Source organism: Euprymna scolopes, chromosome 20 (genome assembly GCF_053919585.1).
Source record: "Euprymna scolopes isolate OS-2025 chromosome 20, ASM5391958v1, whole genome shotgun sequence".
Classification (NCBI taxonomy): Eukaryota; Metazoa; Mollusca; class Cephalopoda; order Sepiida; family Sepiolidae; genus Euprymna; species Euprymna scolopes.
In genome coordinates, this window is record NC_136501.1 from 38,390,781 (window position 1) to 38,410,118 (window position 19,338).

The 19,338-nt window shown below is 29.8% G+C and overlaps 1 protein-coding gene across 4 annotated transcripts in view; it reads right to left on the reverse strand.

Moving 5' to 3' along the window:
• The window catches only part of LOC145241395 (uncharacterized), a 585,324-nt gene that overhangs the window by 311,654 nt on the left and 254,332 nt on the right, over positions 1–19,338 (reverse strand). For all 4 annotated transcript variants that reach the window (XM_080104324.1, XM_080104321.1, XM_080104323.1 and 1 more), the window contains exon 2: positions 911–996. The gene's annotated coding sequence lies outside the window, so the exon portion shown is untranslated. The remainder of the gene's footprint in view (positions 1–910; positions 997–19,338) is intronic.

Sequence of the window (19,338 nt, forward strand, 5' to 3'; positions counted from 1 at the left end):
CTTGAACATTTTTCATGCTTCTAACGTGATCTTGAACGTTTTTCATGCTTTTAACATGAATCTCATTCATGTCTTTAACGTAATCTTGAACGTTTTTCATGTCTCTAACCTGATCACCCTCTTTCTCCTTTTTATAGTCCTTATTTTTTTCTTTACATGTGACGTCATTTCGCATGCGCGTCTGTACTATATTACAGCATGAGACCGTCAAACATTGCTATTTCAAATTCAATAGACCAACACAAATGCTGTTACAAACTTAATCATGAAAAACAAACGGTTATTACTTGGTGTATTATTAGTCTTGAATGGGATATGTTGACTTCCTTCAGAAGGAAGAAGTTTATAGTAATTACCAAATTCACAAGTGATCCCCACGTGTATCTGAATAATATGAGATGATATATAACCTCTCACATTCTCAAATGCTCACCCACCTGGTAAAAGCCAGATTCGACGTCATTTAACTTCAATGAGCTAATGAGAGCTGGTGTGTCAATGTAACTATATCTGATAAACCCTGGAAAAGCATAACAAGATGCCTTATTTCCATGATTTTTGTGGAATTTGAACAAATATTTTGCAAAATATGCTAATTTTTCTATTTTCTGGTAATTTTAAGTGTACCAAATTTCCCTTCTCTGTGTTTCATAGCAATTTCAAAATTAAAAAAAATATTGACCTGCAATAAAGCGATACACAGGGTTGACAAAAAATGCTATTGCAAACTTAAGTTTGAAGTTGTTAAAATGATGAGTAATTTTTAGCACTTTGGTCTTGATGGAGTTAAAAAAAATCTGTCTGCAAGTTGAAAGAAACAGCAAAAAAAAAAAAAAAAAAAAAAAAAATATGGCAAATATTGCAAGAAATTTAAAAAAAAAAAAAAAAAAGAAATGAAAAAGAAGCTTACATATGATGTTGTGATCTCTTTCATAATCCAAAGAGTTTGGTATTCTTCCACTCTTTTTGATTACTTTGTCTTGGAATTTTTGGTAACTGAAAAAAAAAAAGAAAAGAAAAGTTAAGAAAATTCAATAATAGACGAAATAAATTTTTTTTAATAATTGTCCTTATTTCTTTTCAATCGAAATCTTCTTGCAGCATATCACCCCCTTCTATTCAGTCACAGACACCAAAACACTATTATAATAAGATGAGAAAGCAAGTGGATGGGAGAAACTTTGATTAGGCAAAGAGGGCTAAGAGTTCTCTCATTTAATTCTGAAACAATACTTATTGAAAGCAATTTACGATTTTATCCAAAGTTGATATGAAATTCTGGGTTCATACCTCACCCAATAGAACGAGTAAGTAGTTGAGAACTGCAGAATAAAATTTGAACTTGGTATTGCCGATTCCGTTATCTATAATAGTATTTGAGTTATTTAATGCTGAAAGCACTACATAATGTGCAAAATATATTCCTTTCACAATAAATAATCGTCCATGTGTGGTGAGAAGCAAAAGCACATTGAGAATGGTGATGACTATGTAGAAAAATAAATTCTGGAGCATGAAAGGTCGTTCGTTTTAATGGTCCTACTCCCGTCTTTATAGCTCTTCAACATTTTGAAAAAAAAAGGAGGATTTACTTTTAGAATGACTTTTTGAACATACCTGTTATTCTTAGGATAGAGGAATTTTTGATGTCTATGTATCATTTGCCATCTCGAGCAAAAGAATATTTACCTATTCTAGGACGAGTATTATATGTATGAAATAATTGTACGTTCCCTAGGACAGGAAATTTACAGTACTTATATGGAAAAAAAAATCCTTACCTAGGGCGGGTAATGTATAACGCATATTTAAAATAATTTACATAATTTTCTGTTGCGCTAACTTTTCCGTATGTCACAGGTAAGAGTTTGTTTGTTTTTACATCAGAGTGCTATAGTAAAGAAGCACCTTATTTCTCATTTAAAAGTCATACTACCCGATTATATTACATGATTTTCGGTTTTAGTAACTTTTATGCACATCACAGGTAGGGTTTTCTTTGTTTTTTCATATGAGAACTATACCGCACAAGCACCTTATTTCTTGGGCAGGATAATATACAAGTACGTCATTTCTAAGATATAGATGAACGACTCGATAATTTTACATAATTTTCTGTTGTGCTAACTTTTCCGTATGTCATAGGTCAGAGTTTGTTTTTGCATCAGAGTGCTATAGTAAAGAAGCACCTTATTTCTTATATAAATGTAATACTACTCGAATATATTACATGATTTTCGGTTTTGATTACTTTTACATACGTCGCAAGTAAAATTTCGTTTGTTTTTCATATGGGTACTATACTGCACAAGTACCTTATTTCTTGGGTAAGATACTGTACAAGTACCTTTTTTTCTAATTTAAAAATGAAAGAACTCAATACTTTTATGAAATTTTCTGTTGTGCTAAATTTTCTATGCGTCAGGGGTAAGAATTTGTTTTTTTTATCTGGGTGCTATAGTGAAGAAGCACATTATTTTTAATGCAAGTCATACTACTCAAATATTTAACGGGATGTATGGTTTTAATAACTTATGTACGTCACAGGTAAGATATTCTTTTTTTTTTCATGTGAGTACTATACTGCACAAGTACCTTACTACTTGAATAGATTTCCTTGTACACATAAATACATTACAAAGTAAGTGACAATTGTATGTGATTTTTGGAATATGACATCTATAGACATATACAAACATATACATTACATATAATTCACAATGATCAGTTAAATAGCTTTGGAGTTGATCCAAGGCACAAAAATACATAATCATATACACATAATAAAAATTCATAATGATCGGTTAATTAGTTTAGCAGTGAATCCAATGCATATAAATATATAATCATACACACATAAATAAACTTCATAATGATCGGTTAATTAGTTTAGCAGTGAATCCAATACATTCAAATATACAGACATATACACATAAATAAACTTCATAATGATCGGTTTATTAGTTTAGGAATGAATTCAATACAAAGAAATATATAATCATATGCACATAATTAAAATAATGATCGGTTAATTAGTTTAGGAGTGAATTCAATATAGGGAAATATATGATCATACACACATAATTAAAATAATTAATGATCGGTTAATTAGTTTAGGAGTGAATTCAATGCATAGAAATATATAATCATACACACATAATTACAATTAATAATGATCGGTTAATTAGTATACACATAAATAAACTTCATAATGATCGGTTAATTAATTAGTTTAGGAAAGAATTCAATACAAAATTCCATTACTGATCTATTTACGTGATTATTGGAATGTAACAAATAAGCCGATATATATCCTATATATTTGGAATATAACATTTTCATTATATACAGCAAAAACATTTTTCTGTATTTTTTTTATATAAAAGTGTTGTATAATTATTACGTAAAATTTTAAAAGTCAAGAATATCAGAATGCAACAAAAATGTAAAAAAAAAAAAAAAAAAAGAAATGGGGGAGTTCGAACCCGCAACACCGGGATTAGTAATCGATGACGTTATGCACTGCCCCAAACAGACAACTGCTTCCATCCGCTTGCAAATTTACTAAATAAAGAAATCTCTGTTACAGATCGTGCGTATGCGCAGAACGACGCCATGGGCGCTATGCTCGTCAAGTTGTCATTTCTTTCAAGTTTTAACCCCTTTTTTGAATCCCTTAACAATTGTTTTAATCAATTAAGCACCTCATAAAATTCTGCACCCTATATTCAATCTTTTGAGCTAGTGCATGCCATCAAGCGACCATCCGTCTAGGAGGAGATACAAATTGAAAAACGGAGACACACACACACATACATAGTGAGATTTATAGATTAGAATTGGACTCGGTAATTGTATCAGAATCAGGAATTTAGTACGGAATCGGCAGTTGTATCAAAATCGGGAAAAATATTGGGATCCTCCTCTCACTAGATGAACCAAAGAAATTCAATAATAATATTTTAGTTTCACCTGTCAGTTGATGGATAACTCCAAGCCAGACAAATCTTATTGGAAACTATTCACTGCAAACAATACGTTAAATGAAACTTAATCTTTTATCACTGGGGAAAAATAATTATGGGTTAGAGCATGGTGTCCAGGCCTCTGCTTCATATATAATACGTGATATTCAGCATCTGAGAAAAGTTTAAAGACTAGCTATACAAATGGGGCAGAATCTATGAAAGCTGTAACGTAGACAAGTTCTTGATGAAATTTACACTACTAACGATGCCTATAATATTGTCCCAATGACTACTGTACATTCTTTAACCCTTATCCTCGAGTGGTCCCTGGGCCTTGATAAATGGCGACTCCTAGGTAAAAAAAAAAAAAAAGAAGCCAACTCAAAATCTTAACCCCTTTTCTTTCTTGAGTGCTGCTGATTATGTGGTGATCTCATTTTGGCCGACAATTTCATGGGCAATGATATACCATGAGATATATTATTCACTCTTACACCAGAAAGATGTCTATGCAGACACTACAAGAAACTATCTAATTGTCTATTTTGATTAAATGAAAGCAAGGCTGCTTTCTCAATCAGAATCCTTGAAACAGACTTCCAAGTGAGGTAATAAATGCAGCAACAACGCAACAATTCAAGGTGAATTTGGACTGGTTTTTAAATTTCTAACAGCCTTTCCATATGTCGCGATTGAAGCGTGATTGTTTTATTTTTTGCCAAATAAGTTGAATTGAATTCAACTGAATTGGGTATCTTTCCTAATTGTATTAGTTTGTAACTGGACCAAATAGATCTGAGTGGATTTGAACGCAACATTATCAATTCCACAGTCAACAACAGTATCATTCGGTCAATCGTTCATTACCGCTTCATTTTATTTTCAAGATATTTATGAGAAATAAATTCTTCCAGCAATAGTTGAGAATAGAAAATGCTGAATATAAAAGTAGAGCATCTAGAAATATAATTATAAATGGTGGAGATAAAGGATCAAATTTCAATAGAAATTGTTAGTTTCATGGCTAAAGTGATCATCACTTCATAAATATCCAGTTTCCGTACATTTGAATTTACTCTTACTCTTAAATGAAATAACAAATCATTATGAATTAGGGAACACAGCTGCTAGGTATGAGGAGTCCAAATATTTACTTTAATGTATTTTTATGCAAAAGGGATACAATTTGGACACCGATTTTTGCGAAATTTTAACAATAGGTGTTAGACATCAATTAATAAATATTCACTAAATTATAGTTTCTTTACAGTATTTTAAAGCGGTTTTAGAGGACATGATAAGGACATAACCTCCCATGTGATATTTCATATTTGCATTGAATTTGAATCATAGTAATTAGACAGTAATTAAGCACGATTCTCTGAATTTTTTTCTTAAAATCTCTTAATTGTTAAACATATACTAAAATGTAAATCAATTGATATTAATCTAAATTTAAAAAAAGAATTCTAAGTATAAGGTTTAATATAATAATATTTTTATTGTAATCTTCATCAGTAGATATAAATGTGTTCAAAACTGTTCTGTACATGGAATTGATTTTATCCGTTTTAGAACGGGCATACATACATACATACATACATACATACATACATACATACATACAAACACACATAACCTAAAAAACTAAAAAGTTTTACTTATATTACTAATATTATATGATATTACTTATAATTATATTGCTTATATTAGGTTTTTATGATTTTTCTTATGATTTCTGAAAGTTTCCAATTCATTTTAACAATACCAATCCTTTTCAATCCAAGAAGAAAAAAAAAAAAAACTCTACATTTTTTCCCGAGGAACTCATTTAAGTTCTGATGACTTGTTTGGGATATTTATGCCATTCAATGAAACATGTGTAAGACGCTGCAATGAAACAATATGAATGTGAATTAACTGAATACTTCTGTGACTTTGGAATGTTTGATCAAGTTATATATATATATATATATATATAAAATTATTTACTATAATAATTATTAAATACCTACAGACACTAATGTTTCATCTTTTGGGAATAATCAGTGCAGGGTGTCACAATTGACACCAGTCGAGAGATTCGAACCCGGCAACAGAAGTCATGTCTGGCTTCATTAGCAAGGACCCAATCCATTCGGCTACCATCAACCGCGAGAAATACAGTTGAGATTTAAACATTTATTCTTTTTAAATGCTTTTAACATCAGTCAGAGTGATCTAATCATTATATGACGATATGAGCTAAGTTGACCAACTTATTTCAACTGAAAGTGCTCAACAATAAGAAACAAGTTTCTTAAAGGGGCTGACATAATACTTATTTACTATAATAATTATTAAATTATATATATATATAGTAATTTATAAAATATATATGGCATTTAAGCTACACTGAATATTTCGCGTTTCATCCACTCTAGGATTCTTCAGGCTTATGCACATAAGCCTGAAGAATCCTAGAGTGGATGAAATGTGGAATATTCAGTGTAGCTTAATCGCCATATATATTTTATAAATTACTAACTAGCTCTACCTACGTATTGAGCACTTTTGAAGTAAATACTTAAAGTTTACACATAAATTTATACTTTCGTATATTAATTTTATGTGAGTAAATGAAGTAGTTATATATATATATATATATATATATATATATATATATATATATATATATATATATATATATATATATATACACTTAGATTAAGAGGATTTAAAATAGTCTTGAGATACAGTGTGATGTTATTGTTGACTCATTATAAAATCAATATATTCATATTATATTTATATCAATATTCGTCTATTAATAGCATATTTATATTAATAGGTCGGTTACAGCTGTTATGCATCCCCTAATCTCTGAGGGCTCCTGGCTCTTACATTTACACACAAAATAAAAAAACAAACAAGTTAATATTTTTAATTGCCAATGAAGCAGAAATTTCTTTACTTAAATAGAAGGCATTAATTGATTCTAGAGTCCCTTTCGTCTTCTTCTATCTTCGATTGGATATTTTCCAGTGGGCAGGACATCTGACTCATATTTCTTTGGGATGAAAAACAAAGAGAAGCAACCAGAAACAGAGACCTGGCAGAATGAGTCATTTCTTACATTTTAAATGTTAACAACCAATTAACAAGCCCTTAAAAACTCGCAATTCTAAATTGGCCAAACTTAGGAATGTCTCTCATAGACAAAAAAAAAAAAAAAAAGAAAAGAAAAAAAAGGAGTGTTTGTATAAAGAACTAGCAGGGATAGCTGGCATTATCTGGTGTAAAAGTGTAACACAACTTTCCTCCCTCTTTCTTTCTCCCTATCCCCCTCCTTTCTTCTTTGCTCAACCTATTTCTCTCTCTGAACACACACCCACATGACTTGAGTTGGCATAAGGGGAATAACTGTGCAACAATCAATTATATTCCTTTGCATGATAACACTAAACGATGTGGGTACATCTTTTTTTTTTTTTACATGGGGATCACCACTTTAAAGGCCCGGAAGCCACTCGGGGATAAGGGTTATTTTGTGTACAATAATCAATGGGATAATATTGTAGTAATAGTTGGTATTGGAGATTTTATAAAGTGTCTTACTTAAGGGGGCGATTAATTAGGAATTTGTTTATGTTGGACTTGAAGACATCCAAGTTGTAGACAGGTAGTAAACAGGCAACGGAAGAGAATTCCACAGGCGTGCACTTCTCAGAAAACAGCTATGTTCATGGAATCTATGTTTTGATAATATTAAATGATAAAAATGAACATGTGATCTCTAAATGATGAATCTTCTTTTTTCAATATTATACAGTATATATTCATGGCTATACCAATCAAAATAAACCCCCCAACCTTGTGGGTGTTTGGAGTGTATATTTCACTTCACATAAAAAACAGACATTTTCCTTTATATAATAGATGGTTTATTTTATTCCCCCTGTTAAATTACAATTGTTTATATCTTCTATTCCATAATAAAGAGCAATGTGTATTTATTTGTAAATACATATTCGTCCATCACACAAAAAAATTGCTCAGTCATTAAGGACAGAGTCATCATGAATTTATTTCCATAATGAGACATTTTCTTTCCTTTTGTCCCTTTTGCTTGCTATACCGATTTATAAGGTTTTCTTTTCATTTTCTGTTTTTAAATTTCCAGTTTGAGACGTTTTCTTTCTTATTTACTTTTTAAGTATTTCACTAACGTCTTTGATGGTAAAAGAATGTTATGACATCGTCGTTTTTTTTTTTTAATCTTGCCACTCCACTCAAGAATCAAAGAAAAAATAAAAAAGCAAAGTCAACGGTTGATGTTTTAAGTCGTCCGAAATGACTCGCACACTTATTTTTTCAGCTTGTCACAGTTCAATCCTTAATTACCGTATTGAAACACACAAAAACAAACATTAGAAACACTTACATTGAAAAGTAAATAGCAAGTCAGACAATCCACAGTTTGAAATGAATCCAGAGAGTAATCCTCCTTTATAAATAAAAAGCTAATAGTATGTTATATGACAGGTGAAAAAACAACTTCTCATCAAGCACTTTATATGATGAGTGGAAGACAACTTCTTCTCAACTAGAGATTTATCTTGATTTAGTATTGGTATTTTCGTTTCCGTCTATCTTTAAGCATGGGTCATTATGCATTTTCTGAAGATTGCATCTAAAGTTCAGAAAATTCAAACCATTTTCATCGAACCATTTGCTGATTTTATTTAAACACAATTGCAATCTGTGCTTTCTGTACTGCATATCTTTTGATCGTCAGCATAAAAAAAAAAAAAAATCCATGTTTCTGCAATGCTTTTCATTTTGATATTAAAAATGATCACTGACAGGATGCTTTCTTGTCGGAGTGTGTTTCCCACATATACAGGGTGGAACGATAAAATTGTTGCCCTAAAGAAAACAACACTACAGCTTTATTTTAAAACATTTCTTGAAAATAAAATCAATTTAGCTAACTTGATTATGTAGTAGAATTGACATCTATTTAATGTAGCCACCTTCAGCATTAATCACCACCTTGATACAGGTCCAGAACTGGGAGCATGCCTTTTTCACAAATGCTAGCGGGAGCGTGAATACTCGGTGGATGGTGGCGATCAGGCTGGCTTTGGTGCTGTGGGAGGTTATGTTAGTGATGTTCCCGACGTATGACTAAACGAAGTAGTCCAGCAGGTTCAAATCAAAGGAGATCGATGGGGGGGGGGGAGGTAGCCAGAGAGAGAAGGGTACAAAGTCATAGCAATCCTTCTGAAGCCAAGCCTGGGTCTCTTTGGATTTGCCAGCGCCGAGTCCTGCTGCCACACCCATGGTCTGCCAGTGGCCACCTGATTGCATTAGGAGATCACCACACTCTTCAGCACATCCAGGTACTCTTTGGTGTAGACTTTCAAGCCGACTTCAAAGATGTGAGGTGGCATGATGTGGCCCTCACTTGAAACCGCACCAAAGACCATGACAGTGGCAGGAAACTTTGTTTTCATCACCCTAAGCATGCCTCCAAGCACTGAAGCATCCAGATTTGCATTTTTGAAGGTGCTGGCAATGGTCCTATTGTCATAACTTAGATTAGTAAAGAGCATGAGTTGTACAGCGACACATTTTTGATCTTGCTTGTTGAACATTGTGTCACTTTCATACATGATAGAAGGCTCCTATCGTTCTTGGGATTTGTACACAACTGGTCAACTAGTAGATGGCCTACAACAAAAGATTATATTAAAGAGTATCAAATTCATAATGCTATTAAATTTTAAAATTTATCTAGATAAACTTACAAACTCTAAAACAAAATATTATCAATGATCATTCATAAAAAGAAAGAGATTATTTATTAAGATTAATGCTAAAAAAAATTATCATCGTACATCAAGCCGTGATTGAGTGACTTGAGCGATTCGTAAAAAATCACCAACTGTTGCAAAGCAAACAGAGACTTATTAAGACTTGAACCTCTTCATAACGAAATCACCAGCTGTTGAAACTCGAAACTCAAATGAAGGACCAACTGAAACACACTTATTATGCGTGGCACAAGCCATCTGCTAAATGCAAGATAGATCAATCATTTGTATGAGCCACAAAGAAGTGTTAGTTGACTGAGAACAGTGATTGCAAGTTAATTAGATACGGCATAATCACGTTGACTCTGGTTCTCGGTAGATCATCGAAGTTAAGCAAAGTTGAGCCTGGTCAGTACTAGATGGGTGACTATTGAGAAAAACCAGGCGTTGTATGTAGGAGGAAGTCGACAACTCCTTGAAAGAGCTGCAAAAACCTAATGTCATATCCCCTAACAGTTATATATAAAGTTTTTATTTGCTATTTCAAAGCATCTGGTTCTTAAAACTTTATTTCTCTCCCCTGATGAGGAACGATTGGTTTTTTAATAAATCAATTGCTTCGAAACATTAGCATGTTCAGTGTAGCGAGTATGTAGTATTTGTATATATATATATATATATATATATATATATATATATATATATATATATATATATATATATATATATATATATAAAGTCAATGATTGCATGTTATAAAAATCAATATTTTTACAGTTAAAACATTCAAAAGAGTTTCAATAAAGATTACATTTTTTCACAGAATCTAAATATACCATTGAAATTTTCATTCAATTCCACCCGGAGTCACCATGGGTGATTACAGGTGAAGTCCATAAAATAACTGAAATATATTAAAACTTAAAGAAAGAAAGTCATTTTGTAAAAATAGATTTTGTCTGTTTTATGAGACAAAAATAAAATTAAGCATGAAACATCTAGATAAAGAATGTATTTAAAAAAAATACTCATTTAAATAATTTTTTTCATAAGTATTTTTTGAGTAGCAAGATGTTTATCCACATTACATTTAAACCTCTGCTTTTTAAATATGGTTGGAGAAACAGGGAACAGAAAGGGCATTCCAAATTCAAAGGAAAGAAGCTATCAGAGTAGGAAATTTTCCGGTGTCTATGTATCTTTAGAGTGAAGGGGTAAAATTTTGCTGCTAATTGGGTGTCTCGGGAATATTCTGTCGAGGGTATACAAGTGTATCAGAGTCGCTAGTGGTGTTAGCAACAGCAGTAGCAGCAGCAGCCTATAACATGTATAAATGATGAAGCCGGTTATACATATATATATACATATGCATATACATACATATATATATACATATGCATACATATATATATACATATGCATATACATACATATGCATATACATATACATACATATATATACATATGCATATACATACATATATATATACATATGCATATACATACATATATATATACATATGCATATACATACATATGCATATACATATATATATATATACATATGCATATACATACATATATATATATATACATATGCATATACATACATATATATATACATATGCATATACATACATATATATATATACATATGCATATACATACATATATATATATACATATGCATATACATATGCATATACATATGCATATATATATATATATATATATATATATATATACATATATATATATACCTCATTTAATTAGAATAGAATACCGGCAGGTGTGAGAAGTTTTCTAACTTGGTAGAGGAGGTCTACCTTCTTTGCAACAGACTTGAAATGATGAAATTAATAGGGCTATGACAACAGCATATTCTTTTCATTGTTTTGAGTCTCGAGTATATATCCGACACAGTCAGACACAGTTAATCAACAGAGAACCACATCACTCTTATATAGGCTCCTTCAGTCTTTAACAGACTATGGATACCCACCGTAGGGGTGTCTGCACATGAAATTTTTGTGGCAGAAGATGTGAAAATCTCCAACCACACCTCTCCTGAGTCGACATTGTTAAATACCAGTGGCAAGTGAAGTGTATGTACAGGATGACTGGAAACAAATGCCGAGATAAATGGAGAGCACACACAGTGTCTAGAATTTGCAAATGGTCACCCATCTGGTACTAACCAGGCTCAACGTTGCTTAACTTCGGTGATTTGACGAGAACCGGTGTGTTAACACGATTATGCCATATACATATTACTCTATGTAAAAGCATATAAGATATCAACGGATACACACTCGAGAGTCAAAACAATAAAAAGAATATGCTGTTGGCCTGTCCCTAGTCATTAGTACAAGTCTGTAACAACAGATTGTTTTAATCTTTTTTTTATTCAACGTGATTATAATAAACGCACATGTCTTACTAATTTACAAAATAGGTCTCAAGGTCTTTTAGTCATACTCATAAAAGACCTAAATGACTTCGTGCTGACTAAGGTTACTATGTATTGTTTTATTTAAAGCTATGAATCAGAATGACACATCTGAGTTTTTTTTTTAATTTCATTTATGAAATAAGTTTCAGATTGACCATGTATGTATATACAATGAATCGCTATAAATATATAGACGATTCACTTCATCCTGTAAGGGATGATGATGGAGAGATTTAGTGTGACCACTCATAATAGAAACGACTGGGTTGGGGTTAGGACCAGAACACATTAAAGTTCAAGGTTCACATCATCTCATCATGGCGAGGATTGTAGAACATTTGTTTTGCAGAAACAGATGCCTTTTATCGAATGGAATTCTGTAGATGGAATTCCTGGTGCAGCATTTGCCCATAGCAGGTTGAGCTGCCTTCCTCCAAAGGAAAATTCCTAGTGGTGTGTGTAAGATTTCGCTTAAAAGTAACTATTAACCCTGAAGCTATAAACAAAAAACTTTTGGGAATCTCCAAGTACCGCACAAAGTTTGGTCCAATTTTGCATTCATATGTATATAAGCAGGAAACAGGGAGGGAATGCCAAAGATTAGCTATCCTAAGGAAGAAACTATTAGAGTAGAAGGCTTTTCAGCATCTAGGTACCTCAAGTGAAGGAGTGGGATTTTGCTGCTTATTGGTTTATTACGGCAATGAGACAAAGGTTGTAACTGGATTTAGAATAGAACCGTTTATTAAATTCACAGAAATCGTTTACTAGCATTCAATTATTTTATTGTCCTATTCCATCTGGAAAGTATATTGTAAATTTTTTGATAAGCAGATTGAATATAGTTCATCCTGATAAAGCAAGTGCCCATCAAATCAAACTAAATCTGCTTGAAATACTTTTAATCCTTTAGCAATTAAATTCATCCCATATACAGAAAAAAATTAAATGTATGAATAAACGAGTATTTTTAGCATCTTGTAAAACATGTTTTAAAAAATTAAATGCATGAATGAACGAGTATTTTTTAGCATCTTGTAAAACATGTTTTAAAAAATTAAATGTATGAATGAACGAGTATTTTTAGCATCTTGTAAAACATGTTTTAAAAAATTAAATGCATGAATGAACGAGTATTTTTTAGCATCTTGTAAAACATGTTTTAAAAAATTAAATGCATGAATGAACGAGTATTTTTTAGCATCTTGTAAAACATGTTTTAAAAAATTAAATGCATGAATGAACGAGTATTTTTAGCATCTTGTAAAACATGTTTTAAAAAATTAAATGCATGAATGAACGAGTATTTTTTAGCATCTTGTAAAACATGTTTTAAAAAATTAAATGCATGAATGAACGAGTATTTTTTAGCATCTTGTAAAACATGTTTTAAAAAATTAAATGCATGAATGAACGAGTATTTTTAGCATCTTGTAAAACATGTTTTAAAAAATTAAATGCATGAATGAACGAATATTTTTAGCATCTTGTAAAACATGTTTTAAAAAATTAAATGCATGAATGAACGAGTATTTTTTAGCATCTTGTAAAACATGTTTTAAAAAATTAAATGCATGAATGAACGAGTATTTTTTAGCATCTTGTAAAACATGTTTTAAAAAATTAAATGCATGAATGAACTAGTATTTTTTAGCATCTTGTAAAACATGTTTTAAAAAATTAAATGCATGAATGAACGAGTATTTTTTAGCATCTTGTAAAACATGTTTTAAAAAATTAAATGCATGAATGAACGAGTATTTTTTAGCATCTTGTAAAACATGTTTTAAAAAATTAAATGCATGAATGAACGAGTATTTTTTAGCATCTTGTAAAACATGTTTTAAAAAATTAAATGCATGAATGAACGAATATTTTTAGCATCTTGTAAAACATGTTTTAAAAAATTAAATGCATGAATGAACGAGTATTTTTTAGCATCTTGTAAAACATGTTTTAAAAAATTAAATGCATGAATGAACGAGTATTTTTTAGCATCTTGTAAAACATGTTTTAAAAAATTAAATGCATGAATGAACTAGTATTTTTTAGCATCTTGTAAAACATGTTTTAAAAAATTAAATGCATGAATGAACGAGTATTTTTTAGCATCTTGTAAAACATGTTTTAAAAAATTAAATGCATGAATGAACGAGTATTTTTTAGCATCTTGTAAAACATGTTTTAAAAAATTAAATGCATGAATGAACGAGTATTTTTTAGCATCTTGTAAAACATGTTTTAAAAAATTAAATGCATGAATGAACGAGTATTTTTTAGCATCTTGTAAAACATGTTTTAAAAAATTAAATGCATGAATGAACGAGTATTTTTAGCATCTTGTAAAACATGTTTTAAAAAATTAAATGCATGAATGAACGAGTATTTTTTAGCATCTTGTAAAACATGTTTTAAAAAATTAAATGCATGAATGAACGAATATTTTTAGCATCTTGTAAAACATGTTTTAAAAAATTAAATGCATGAATGAACTAGTATTTTTTAGCATCTTGTAAAACATGTTTTAAAAAATTAAATGCATGAATGAACGAATATTTTTAGCATCTTGTAAAACATGTTTTAAAAAATTAAATGCATGAATGAACGAGTATTTTTTAGCATCTTGTAAAACATGTTTTAAAAAATTAAATGCATGAATGAACTAGTATTTTTTAGCATCTTGTAAAACATGTTTTAAAAAATTAAATGCATGAATGAACGAATATTTTTAGCATCTTGTAAAACATGTTTTAAAAAATTAAATGCATGAATGAACGAGTATTTTTTAGCATCTTGTAAAACATGTTTTAAAAAATTAAATGCATGAATGAACTAGTATTTTTTAGCATCTTGTAAAACATGTTTTAAAAAATTAAATGCATGAATGAACGAATATTTTTAGCATCTTGTAAAACATGTTTTAAAAAATTAAATGCATGAATGAACGAGTATTTTTTAGCATCTTGTAAAACATGTTTTAAAAAATTAAATGCATGAATGAACGAGTATTTTTTAGCATCTTGTAAAACATGTTTTAAAAAATTAAATGCATGAATGAACGAGTATTTTTTAGCATCTTGTAAAACATGTTTTAAAAAATTAAATGCATGAATGAACGAGTATTTTTCAGCATCCTGTAAAACATGTTTTAAAAAATTAAATGCATGAATGAACGAGTATTTTTAGCATCTTGTAAAACATGTTTTAAAAAATTAAATGCATGAATGAACGAGTATTTTTTAGCATCTTGTAAAACATGTTTTAAAAAATTAAATGCATGAATGAACGAGTATTTTTAGCATCTTGTAAAACATGTTTTAAAAAATTAAATGCATGAATGAACGAGTATTTTTTAGCATCTTGTAAAACATGTTTTAAAAAATTAAATGCATGAATGAACTAGTATTTTTTAGCATCTTGTAAAACATGTTTTAAAAAATTAAATGCATGAATGAACGAATATTTTTAGCATCTTGTAAAACATGTTTTAAAAAATTAAATGCATGAATGAACGAGTATTTTTTAGCATCTTGTAAAACATGTTTTAAAAAATTAAATGCATGAATGAACGAGTATTTTTTAGCATCTTGTAAAACATGTTTTAAAAAATTAAATGCATGAATGAACTAGTATTTTTTAGCATCTTGTAAAACATGTTTTAAAAAATTAAATGCATGAATGAACGAGTATTTTTTAGCATCTTGTAAAACATGTTTTAAAAAATTAAATGCATGAATGAACGAGTATTTTTTAGCATCTTGTAAAACATGTTTTAAAAAATTAAATGCATGAATGAACGAGTATTTTTTAGCATCTTGTAAAACATGTTTTAAAAAATTAAATGCATGAATGAACGAGTATTTTTTAGCATCTTGTAAAACATGTTTTAAAAAATTAAATGCATGAATGAACGAGTATTTTTAGCATCTTGTAAAACATGTTTTAAAAAATTAAATGCATGAATGAACGAGTATTTTTAGCATCTTGTAAAACATGTTTTAAAAAATTAAATGCATGAATGAACGAATATTTTTAGCATCTTGTAAAACATGTTTTAAAAAATTAAATGCATGAATGAACTAGTATTTTTTAGCATCTTGTAAAACATGTTTTAAAAAATTAAATGCATGAATGAACGAATATTTTTAGCATCTTGTAAAACATGTTTTAAAAAATTAAATGCATGAATGAACGAGTATTTTTTAGCATCTTGTAAAACATGTTTTAAAAAATTAAATGCATGAATGAACTAGTATTTTTTAGCATCTTGTAAAACATGTTTTAAAAAATTAAATGCATGAATGAACGAATATTTTTAGCATCTTGTAAAACATGTTTTAAAAAATTAAATGCATGAATGAACGAGTATTTTTTAGCATCTTGTAAAACATGTTTTAAAAAATTAAATGCATGAATGAACTAGTATTTTTTAGCATCTTGTAAAACATGTTTTAAAAAATTAAATGCATGAATGAACGAATATTTTTAGCATCTTGTAAAACATGTTTTAAAAAATTAAATGCATGAATGAACGAGTATTTTTTAGCATCTTGTAAAACATGTTTTAAAAAATTAAATGCATGAATGAACGAGTATTTTTTAGCATCTTGTAAAACATGTTTTAAAAAATTAAATGCATGAATGAACTAGTATTTTTTAGCATCTTGTAAAACATGTTTTAAAAAATTAAATGCATGAATGAACGAGTATTTTTTAGCATCCTGTAAAACATGTTTTAAAAAATTAAATGCATGAATGAACGAGTATTTTTAGCATCTTGTAAAACATGTTTTAAAAAATTAAATGCATGAATGAACGAGTATTTTTTAGCATCTTGTAAAACATGTTTTAAAAAATTAAATGCATGAATGAACGAGTATTTTTAGCATCTTGTAAAACATGTTTTAAAAAATTAAATGCATGAATGAACGAGTATTTTTTAGCATCTTGTAAAACATGTTTTAAAAAATTAAATGCATGAATGAACGAGTATTTTTTAGCATCTTGTAAAACATGTTTTAAAAAATTAAATGCATGAATGAACGAATATTTTTAGCATCTTGTAAAACATGTTTTAAAAAATTAAATGCATGAATGAACGAGTATTTTTTAGCATCTTGTAAAACATGTTTTAAAAAATTAAATGCATGAATGAACGAGTATTTTTTAGCATCTTGTAAAACATGTTTTAAAAAATTAAATGCATGAATGAACGAGTATTTTTTAGCATCTTGTAAAACATGTTTTAAAAAATTAAATGCATGAATGAACGAGTATTTTTTAGCATCTTGTAAAACATGTTTTAAAAACTTAAATGCATGAATGAACGAGTATTTTTTAGCATCTTGTAAAACATGTTTTAAAAAATTAAATGCATGAATGAACGAGTATTTTTTAGCATCTTGTAAAACATGTTTTAAAAAATTAAATGCATGAATGAACGAGTATTTTTTAGCATCTTGTAAAACATGTTTTAAAAAATTAAATGCATGAATGAACGAGTATTTTTTAGCATCTTGTAAAACATGTTTTAAAAAATTAAATGCATGAATGAACGAGTATTTTTAGCATCTTGTAAAACATGTTTTAAAAAATTAAATGCATGAATGAACGAGTATTTTTTAGCATCTTGTAAAACATGTTTTTGAAATGTTGAAGCTTATGTTTCTATGCCTAATCTGTTTTTTTTAAAAAAATTTTTCACGCCAAGCATGAATTTTTAATAGTGCAACTATGACTCTGACTCCTGAAGTTTTAAAAAGATCTGTAGCAAGTTACATGAGAGACCTATTTTGTTTAATTGTACATGCAATATCATGTGTTCGATTGAGTTGTGGTTTGCATTTGTGCATGTGCCCTTGGACCGAGACTATTAACTGTGTAGGTTCTTATGATGAATCTGAACAGAAGGAAGATTAATATGTACAGACTTATCCCTGCACCAAAAAGGCAAGACATATCTCCATGCCAAAAAGACAATTCAGATCAGTTCCTAGGTAGATTTCTCCAGGGCAAGAGAAATGTGTGCAGAACATAAGACTTATGGTATGGCTACGTTGAAGAGTTCTTGGATTAGTAAATGTTGAACAGTTGAACACGGAAAACAAACGGTGATAAACGTGCAGTAGTAGTTCAGATAGTAGAGTCAGTTGGCAGTTGGAATATTGTAACAGAGCGTAGACACACATATAGTGGCTGTATGCAAGTGCCAAGCTTTGTGCAAAGAGACATCACAACGATGAAGAAAAGAAAAAAAATATAAAAAGGAGAAAGTGTGCAGAATGAGGATCAGGTTAGAGAGATGGATAGGGATCATGTTCAAAATCAAGTTAGAGCAGTGGGTGACGTCACAGCCGTAACGAGAAGTCACATGTGGCGGGAGAATGAGGAATGAAGGTTTTTCATAAAACCGGAAACAGTGAGTTGAATTTCTTTCCTATAATTTGTCTTTGTCTCGTTTGCGACGGAGTCTACAATGTGTTGGGTCTATGAGGGTAAACATGTGTGTAACATTACAATATTTCAATTTTCAAATAGGAGGTTATAATTCCATAATCCCTCTAAAAACCTTTTAAAAAGCACTAAAATCTGAAATTTAAGGAATATATATTAATCGATGTGTAATATTTATAGTTAAAATTTCACAGAAATCAGAGTTACCTTCATTTTTACAAATGGCTTTGACTCTTTTTTCTCTCCTTTTTTTTTATAAAACTAAATTAAACTGAACATAAACCCACATTTGGATCCTTTATGCTTAGCAGCTGTGTTCTTATTTTATTTTTTTTTTTTATAAGGTGGTCACCACTTATCAAGGCCGATAAGGGTTATTGCGTGTACAGTAGGTTAGTATTGGAAATTTGATAAAGTGTCTTACTTAAGGGGGCGGTTCATCAGGAATTTGATTATATTGGACTTGAAGACATCCTGTTTGTAGTCAGGTGGGAAACAGGCAAACGGAACAGAGTTCCACAGGCGCGCATTTCTAAGAAAGAAGCTTTGTTCATGGAATCTACATTTTGGTTTTGGCACAGATAAAGAGTGAGGGAAAGTCCTAAATTTAATAATGATCAGTTAATTAGTTTAGGAGTGAATTTTGTGTATGATGATCCTTTCTTTT